General features: G+C 40.2%; 1 protein-coding gene across 5 annotated transcripts in view; it reads left to right on the forward strand.

The window, feature by feature from the left end:
* Positions 1-9883, forward strand: part of LOC115634030 — a 147125-nt gene that overhangs the window by 80724 nt on the left and 56518 nt on the right. The gene's annotated exons all lie outside the window — the stretch shown is intronic.

Raw genomic sequence — 9883 nt, forward strand, 5'->3', positions numbered from 1 at the left:
ATCCTTTAAAAGCATGCGTCCCGTCTTGCCATAACTCTCAATAAAATATTTTGATTTCGTTTAACATTCTTTTGTACAGATATTTATTATTGCAATTGAAACTTAAAAAGTCGTCATTATGATCTATTGTTGCCTTGTTTGGAATATAGATGTGACACAAGTAGTTGAAAGAATCAGAACGATTTACGAAATAAAACTCAGTTCTAATTACTCACGAGCAGCTTCCATTTGCGGCTGAGGGCTCCAACAGTCAGTCATCAACAACTAGCTGCCACACATTTCAGGTTTGTAATCCTGTTGGGCCTCCAGTTCTTTCATTACCCCTTTGGGAGGGGCCTACAATACATACGAGTCGCTCGGGTTGTGGCGCTTGTCTCTCGTTAAAGAAAACACAGCTGCCACAAACAACAACAGCCGCTGCCTAACGTTGTTATTGCTTCTATGTAGATGCCTTGTTGGTTTTGGGCTTTTCTGTTTTTCTCCTTTTTTACCGCTTTTTGTTAATACTTATATCAAGAGGCGCGCGCTTTTCATCAACGTCATAATCTCAACAGCAACATCAACAACTTGAAGTTATTTTCGTTTTTTTTCTTTTTGGCTTTTCTTGGATTACAACTTTTTTTTTACTTAATCACCTCAAAATGCGCCGAGGCACACAACACGCCTTTAATCTATTTTAATTAAAATTATAATTATTTAATATACCTGAAGAAAGAGGCGCCTCTGCTGCATATCCTGCCAACACATGACGTTTCGCATAAAATTATAAAGTGCCTGTAAGTTTTAGGAGGGAGAAGTGGTGGTGCGGTCTGTAACTTTCGTTACTTGGCAAAATTTCACCGGTTGTGTGTGTGTGTGTGTTTGTGTGTTTCTGTGTTAAATCTGGGCAGGCTTTTGTCGCAAATTCCCCAGTACATCATGTGTAGAATTCATTAAGGTGACTAAATACATTCAAGCGCAGGCTGGCGTCGAGGACTTTTTCTTAGCTTTTGTGCCAAGTGCAGGATGCTGAGCTTAGAGACTGAGAGACTGAGAGGCTGTGGGGCTGTGGGGCTGGGAGGGGGCTGCTTTTCAAACTGCGTGTAATTTGTAGCAACTGCGGCAGGTAAAGGTAAAGCGATGCCAAAAAGCAGAGACGACTCTGCTGTTGCTGCTGTTGCACAGATATTAATTTCTTCTTGCAGGCAAAGTAACTTAAGCTTCAACTTGTAGCAGCTAAAGATACAGATACACTTGTGGCTCTGTGTCTGTGTGCGTGTGTGTGTGTGTGTGTGTCTGTCTGTCTGTCTGTTTGTGTGTGCGTGTCTTTGCTGCTTCCTTTTGGCACATACACCGCACTCCCCGCACCGTAGCAAAGAACGACACCTAGCAAGACAAAGTTGTTGTTGCCGCTTTACGTGCACATTAATTCGTGGGAATTAATTATTCTCAGGCTTGTGACGATTCCCAAGACGCATTCGCTCATTCGCTCGCTCGCTCTCTCGCTCATTCCCTCATTCGTTTATTCGTCTGCTCGTTGATATGCCTGCTGAGCCCACGTCCCCGTCCCCGTTCCCTTCCTCCTTCCCCACCCACTTCTCTCCGTCGTTTGTCAGTTCGTCACTTTGCTTGTCTGCGGTAAGGCGAAAATTTTCGTACGCTTCGTATCTGTATCTGCAGCACTCACTGTTTTTCCTTCTTTTTGTTGCTCTTGCATATACAGATAAATTTATGTACATATATATGTACATACCACTTAGTATATATTTTAATGCGTAAGTGTGTGTGTGTGTGTGTGTACTTGAAGCTGCTGCCGTTTTTTGCTTGTGCTTTTGATTCACAGCCACTGCCGCGACGACGCGTCGTCAACATTCGCCATCAACTTCGACGGTTTCGCGCGCTCGAGTTCTGTGCTCGGCTAAGCGGCGCAATTACAACAGTGGCAGCAAATCGCTTCATCTTTTTAATGGTGCGCTGCAATGGTCGTTTTGGGACGGCCTTATCGCCGGCCAACAGCAATTTGGTCAACAGGCTGAGCGTAGGGGCCATCAAGCGTGCCCATCAACGGGCTGGCCATAACAAATCATTGCGCAAAGTGGCCAAAACTTTGCAGGCAGAACGCTGCGAACCACTCAAACACTTTGAAGATACACAACGTAAATAAGCTCAGGTGTTTTTTGTTTGTTTTTTTTTTGTTATTTAGTTGCTATTTAGGCCTCAAAGCTGGGCACCAGTTGAAACACATTCCATTTTGAAGGAAGAAATGTTAGAATATAGCCAGAGTCTAGAATGAAATAGTTTTAACAGATTTTAGTAGGTTTTAATTTCTATGCAATTTATCTAATTAAAAGTTATCCCAATATATACTAGTTTGTCAACAATAACATAACCCGGAAAGGTGTGTCAGACTAACACGCCTGCTACTTCCAACTAGCAAGTTGCAAGCTCTCCAAATTACAGCCCATTTACCTCATCCAATATCCCACCAAATAAAAAACTAACATTGGTTTTTTTTTATAATTTGAATTTGCACAATTTTATTTTCAGTTATTTTTCAGTCGATTTCAATACCCTTCCGCCATTAAGGACAAAAAGTGTGACATCTTCGAAACTCCATTGACGTTATTAGTATTAGTATATTGTTTATCAGAGCGGCAAAAATCAAATGTCAAATGCAGATTGTTAATGCGATTTATTACTGTTGGGTTACATATTGCATTTACGCCGATACCGAATACATGGTATACTCGTATATTAATATGGATGGGAAAGATATCCTCTGGATATTAAATAAAAAAAATTCCCAATAACTAAATGAAATGAAATGCCATTTCATGTTTATATTGAACAGTGATTTTGTTATGATTATTATTATTTTTTTTTTTTTGTATTAGCAGAGTGTTTGTTATGATTATGTATATAGTTACATATTGAATTATAAATATGTGTATTTACATATGTGTAGCGCCTTTAAGGTGCCATTATAGCCGCTCCACTAAGCTGCCAACTCAGTCTTGAGTTCCTCGCGCAGCCTATCTCCTATTCGCTCGGTAGCTTAGCCATCCAGTTATCCATCCATATTCAGCCTTCTTTGCCACTTCACATTGCATTAGAGCGAACAAGAGTTTAGATAATAATTCTGGCACTACAGACAATAACAACGACATCAATGCTGCTTGTAAAATGTAATAATAATTTCGCTTGTGATGGTTTTAATGAGTGAATAATGTGTTTTGGGGCCCCTCGAATGCAACAAACCCCACTCACAATGCACTGCGACAGTTTTTCTGCCTTAATTTTTAATAACTTAAGATAAAAAACGTTGCAGTGGCAACAGCCAGTCGTTGGGATCTTGGGTTGTGGCACGCAATTGCTTAAAGGTCGCACACACAAACACACATACACACATACACTCCACTCGCCCTCGCCAGCGCCTAATGTTTGTTTATTTGTCTTCATGTGTTGGCGGGGGCAGAGGCGGAGGATGGGGAGGAGTTGTTGACGACGGCGCCGGCGACATGTGTCTGGTCGAGCGCTCAAGTAGCTACGCTTGCGTCTACGCCTTGTGGTATGGACTGGGACCCCCCAGGTCCCATAACGAGTGGCGCATTAAATTTGTCATTAGATTTTGTGTCGCAGCAGCAGTGGCCAGAAGAAAATTACATAACTGCCGCAGACAAGCATTAAGTTTTTTAAATATTTAAACGTTCTAATTGCCCAAAGACATTCAACGCAAAATTCTCTGAGAACGTTTTTCGTTGACATAGACAATTGTTTGCCCGCCCCTGCCACCGCCGGACGATTCTTCATCCGATTGTGTCACTGATTATGTCCACATACTTATTTACTAACTGAATTGTCAGGCCAGTCAAAATGTGTTCTGCCTCTGGCTCTGGCCCTGGCGTTGGGGGGTTGCGGGGTTGGGGTTGTGAGTGTGGCCCATAATGATACTGACGCAGTGTGAAGTTGATTTTTCATTTTTTGGAAAAGTTCGCTTGAAGTGTTTGTTGAACATTTTTAAATGTACGAGTACATACAAGTGTGTGAAGCTTGTATATGGGTATGTGTGTGTATTTGTTAGCTACTGGGTGTATTTTTCCCTCAAAGCTGTGACATTTTTTATGGCTTGGGTTGGTGTTTTGACCTACTAATTTAATGATGCTAAATGGCGTGGCAGTTGATTGTCCGACCGTCAGCCGTCATGCAGAGAAGGAAAATTGTGTTGTGGCGGGGATACGAGAAAGTTTGGTGAAGCATTTCAAGTGCTACAAATGTTACGGGTATATGCACAGTTGATATCACTTGAGTGGACACTGGGACCGTTGCAAATGTAATTGCAAGCTGTGATTGCAAACAATTATGCAATACATAACACTTAAACAATTGGGTGTAGATAAAACTTCATAATTCAAATTCTGAGAGGAGGAAACCTTAGTTGGCATGCATTTACACATTTTCTGGGAAGGCAAGGGCCAACAAAAGAACAATTTTAATTCGAGGGCATTGCTGAACTGTAGAACTAACTGTACATTTAGTACATATTCCTATGTACTTGTATACATCGAAACTAGGCCAAATCAATTGAATATTCTCTTGTTTTCCCTGACACCATGATTTCGAATCTGTTTTTATACCCTGTACCCAAAGGGTACAAGGGTATATTAGTTTTGTGCGAGTGCACATGGAACACACAGAACGAGGCTTGGTAGACCCCACAAAGTATATATATTCTTGATCAGCATGACAAGCCGAGTCGATATAGCCATGTCCGTCTGTCCGTCTGTCTGTCCGTCTGTCTGTATGAACGCAAGGATCTCCGAAAGTATAAGAGCTAGAATAACCAAACTTGGTATACAGATTCTCCTGAGACCGAGAAAGGAGTTTGTTCATTTTTTCTGATCCACCCCCCCCCCCCCACTCCCCCCCTATTACCGATTTTCTATAACTCCCGTAATTCTTGGAATTTTGAACTAAAATTTGGTAGTCACATTAGGTTAGTAATTATATATCCGTATGCCAAGTTTCATTATGATAGAATGATCGGAAAGAACGTTATAGCCATATAACCAGGCCACATACATACATATGTACAAATACACAAACACGCATAAGGCACGATTCTGATGTAAATCTAAATGTATGTATGCATGCATGGACTATTTTATATTCAATTAGTTAATATTTAGTTAATAATTTAAATTAATTTAGTTAATACATTTAATTAAATTTATTAATTAATTTAATTACTTTTTTGTGGGGTGGTACAGGGTATTTAAGAGTTGAGCCTGCTCGACTATAGCATTCCTTTCTTGTTTCTAATCCCTTTTGAAAACAAACAAGTCACTAAACTTAATATTTTAACATTGTTTAGAGATGATTTGAATACCCTCCACTAGTGTTTTGCTTATGGGGTGTGCTCGTAAGTTTTAAATAACCAGAAGATCAATGGCAGATGGGCATGACCAGACGAATCCATTTTATTCACAACTCCTCCAAAAGTCGTTCCTTTTATGATAAAAATATTCTTCCTTAAATACCTTAAATATGAAGGCTTTAAAAATGTATTAGCAATTATTAGCTCCCTTTGCAAGAGTTGCTTCCGAAAGTTATAAGGTTTGGCTGTACGCAATACAAGGCTGGCTCTTTCGGACTCGCAGATTCATTACTGGTCCACAGCACGCTCGCCCAAAGGAAGTAATCCATTCTGCGTGTAGTTTTCAATATCACTTTCAGAGACAACTTCCTGCGCTGCATTTGGCGGCGCATCATCAAAACTGTTGGCACTTTGCATACAAATGTGGCTCGGTGCGCGACTCAGCTTATCGCAACATTTTAATAACTGCGACGGGGCCAAGAGCAACAAGCTACTTGCAACAGTAGTCGCAGCAGTTAAAGTCGTTGTCGGGGTGCGACGCTTTCATTAATTACCGAGAAAAGCGAGTTTTTTAGTTTATGCCGCACTTTTCCTGCCAGTCAGTCCAACACAGTCTATATATAAGCACGAGTGTTTTCCGCAGCTGACCAGCACGTCAACAAGTTACAGCAGCCCTAGGTCTAGGTCTGTACGGGCGGTGGTACTGGTTGGTACTTGGTTGTGCCTTATCTAGCGTTAACATCACGCAACATGCGCGTAATTTTATGAATGAAGTGGTGGACGCATCGGACAAACGGACCGAACAGGAACAGGGACCGAAGCAGAGGCAGCGGCAGCGGCAGACACAGGACTTGTGCTCTAAAGAACTGGTCAGGCAGTGGCGGCTTAATTGCGCTCGCACCTCTTTTTGCGGGCAGAGACGACGACAGTGGCAATGCCAGTGACTCCCCTTACCCTGGCCAAGAATATAGCAATGATCTCCAGCAGCGGCCAACACTTTGTCAGCCAAGTTAACAAATTGCGTTAAAGCTACGGCGATGCCAAGGTTTTTTTTGCCACCAAACCGGTTCTCTGCACATCTGGGATCGAGCGAGGCTGGGGCAGTCCGATTCAGATTCGCATCTGCACTTGTTGCATCAGCCCCGAAGTCTCTAGTACTGGGTACTGGTCAGAGCATCACCATTGCCTGAAACTGGAACTACGGCAATTGTAGTTTTTGTTTTGTTTTCCCGCTTCCCCACATCTCCTCTCCTCTCCTCTCCTCTTCGTTCCTTTCCTTTTATGCCTTTTCACTTGGCCAGCATACGACGCGCTTATTAAATATGATTATGCGTTCGATTGTAACGCGGTTCGCTGCACTTGTTCCAGCATGAATGGCCGGTCCTACTCGTATACTCGTACTTAGATGGGCCACAGGAAGTGGAGTCGCTTGCAGTTCCAAGCGCGCGCAAAGCGTCGTCACATTGGCGACAGCAACGACAGAGGCAGTGACAGAGACAGAGACAGCGACTGCGACAGCGACTGAGGCTCCAGCCCAGAGTCCAGGCTGCTGCCCACTTTTAATGAAGTTTTCCGTTTCGTGCTGCCGTTGGCTTTTCTAGCTGTTACCATTGCTGTTGTTGTTGTTGTTGCTGTTGTTGTTCTTCTGATGTTGCTGTTGTTGCCAGTGCCGTGGCTCTTGCAAGCTGTTGTTGGCAAAATAAAAATCCATTGCCCGTTCAAATGTTTTAATTAAAATTTAATGAATACAGCGTATTTAATTATGCATTGTTGTTGTTGTTATTGTTGTTGTTGCTTTGTGCTGGCGCTCACTTAAAGTATGCTGCAAATTAATTTTAATTGTTAGTTTTTTCTGCGCCAGTTAGTTGGGTCGGCATCTGGGTCGACCCCCTTTGCAATGTCGTGTTTGCTACACGGTGATTAAAATTACATTTATTAGATTTTATTTTGTCATTGAAATACAAACTATTTAGTTTCCCTCGCCCGAATCTTGTATACCCTTTAACAAAGCACACTTCGAAAATGCTATAAATTAAAAAGCTTAAGGAAGATATTATTTAAAATAAGAATCAATTTTTTTTTTGTAAATGTGCTGACCATGGCAGCTAAAAAATAATAGTGAGGCAATATCTGGTTTAGTGGGCGTAAGGATAAGATGAGTCTACACTCCAAGTTTTGTGTTCCTAGCTTCTATGTACAGTTCAAAGGATACTACTATAATGTTCATACAGGCGGATATGAAGGTAGTTAAACATATCTAACACATCGATTCGCCCACCAGGTGCAGGGTATAAAAGGGACTGTTCAGAATTATTTGCAAATGAATTTGTATTTTGTATTTTTCGTTGCCAATTCAATCAAGTCCGTTAGCAGTGTTTCAACTTTCAACAATAAATAAATCGCAAATTTAATATAAATACATAGTAAATAAACATTTGTAATCTTACGCACATGTTCAAAAGTCAACAAGCAAAGCAAACAAATTCAAATTCAAATTGCTGCACGAAAATAGTTTAGTAAATTTACAAATAATTAAACGTATCAACAACAAGGGCAAGGAATTAATGTGGGTTATGGCAATTTTAAGAGCACAATGGCAGTGACAGTATGAACAGTAAAAATGTATTATTTGAGAATTGAATTGCAAATAGCACACAATTAAAAGCGAAATTAATTATTTTCTATTATGTTTCGATACAAGTATATAAACTATATTTCATACTTTATAGAAAGTTAAAACTCTGCACCATCACTAAATATACATTTCTTTGCATATGAAAATAATTTTAAAATTTCAAATGGGAACGTGATGACTAGCTTAACGCTTATAAATAAGCATATAATGAGCATAGAATACATTATCAAATTATTTAAAGGTTAAATATTTGATTACTCATTTAGCATGCATTGATTAGTGCATATTTTACATTTTAAACAACAACTAGAACACTCCTGTAACAGAAAAGGATCACACATCCGTGCTAACAGGAATACCAACGAGCAGGCCTTCAGCAGAGCTTATCACCCATGTTATTGGCGTCTATAGAAGCTGCATTGACGAAGAAGAGTACGAAAGTATGGCGTACATATTCTGCCACTATGGTCTCCAATGGCCCTATCTTACTCCAACTTAAACAAGGCTTTATTTCTAAAACCTTCATAAGAGCCTAAATGTTAGCGTTATGGGAAAAGATGCACCGAAAAGGTCAGGCCTACTGCTTAAGCCATCCAAAGTCAATCCCGTTTCTTATTCACATGAACAAGCACCAATAAACCTAATTTATGCGAAAATTATGCTTAATATAATTGGATAGATGACGTTTTGTTTGGCAATCGAGAGCAGGGAGTCATTATCTCTTCAGTTTACACTGGACTACATGTCAGCTTTAATTTCAATACCAATTCAATTATCATAAGGGCGTACGCAGAAAGCAATTAACTTAAAAATCATTTATTCATGCGCTGCCTTAAGAAGTTATCTCTGTAGAACCATTTGTTTGACTTGAAGGCAAAAATATGCCTTGTAGACCACCGCATTGTTTAACTTTTGGCGGTGAAAGCTTTTGCCATGCTATGACCGCATATCGATGAGCATCGCATCGAGTGCCGGTTCCATAAATTAAGAAATAAATATTATTAGATGTGTCATTAATTAAGCGAGGCCGACGCAACGGTAAGGCAACTACGAGAATGTGTGAGGCTGAGGCAAGTAATGGCTCTGCCGCCATTAATTAATAAAATTTCACAGCACAAAGCCGGCTAGCCGCGTAGAGCCGCCATTCAGTCTGCCTCAAGAGAAAACAATTAGGCAGCGTTTAAGGTGCGAGCAGCCACGCCCCCTTCACAGAGCCCACAGCGCAGAAGAGATGAATACGAGTATAGTTAATGCGGTACGAATATGAGGCAGAGTAGTCAGAGCTGATTGATGACAACGGGAAAAATATTTCTGTTGCGGTAAATTCGAAGCCTGTGGAGCTCTGTCTGAAATATTAAAACCGAACAGGTGGTTGGCAGTGGTTGGGAGTGGGACAGCATTTGAAATGAGGAGCTCGCTTCAAAGGGGAGCGCCTGTCAAAATAATTAAAATTTATGTTAACAGCCATGTCGAAAGAAGCAGTTTGAAATTTCATTAGTGCCACAATCCCCAGGGAGAGCAACAAGCAATGCATATAAATAATTCAGGGTAATAAAGCTCTCTTTCTTAGTTTTCAAAAATTTGTAGTTTTTATTCAAACATTTTTGTTTTTAAATTACAAAAAAGTGTTTTGTTTTTTTTTTTCATTTTTTTTTGCATTTTGAAGCTTTCACTTGTAGCTTTAAATAAGTATTTTAAATATTAATTACATAGAGGGTACGATTCACTTTTAAATTTTATTTATTATACACATGCTTCACTTTTTGTCTTCTCGTTAAATGCAAAAATCTGAAGTCTAATTTGAATTAACGTCCTGTTGTTTTTGTTATTTTATTTAGCATAATTTTTGGCGCTTGCGCGTTAACAATCTTTATCATGTATATAATTTATTGTCA

The sequence above is a fragment of the Scaptodrosophila lebanonensis genome, unplaced genomic scaffold (assembly GCF_003285725.1).
Source record: "Scaptodrosophila lebanonensis strain 11010-0011.00,11010-0021.00 unplaced genomic scaffold, SlebRS2 tig00000001-arrow-pilon, whole genome shotgun sequence".
NCBI lineage: Eukaryota > Metazoa > Arthropoda > Insecta > Diptera > Drosophilidae > Scaptodrosophila > Scaptodrosophila lebanonensis.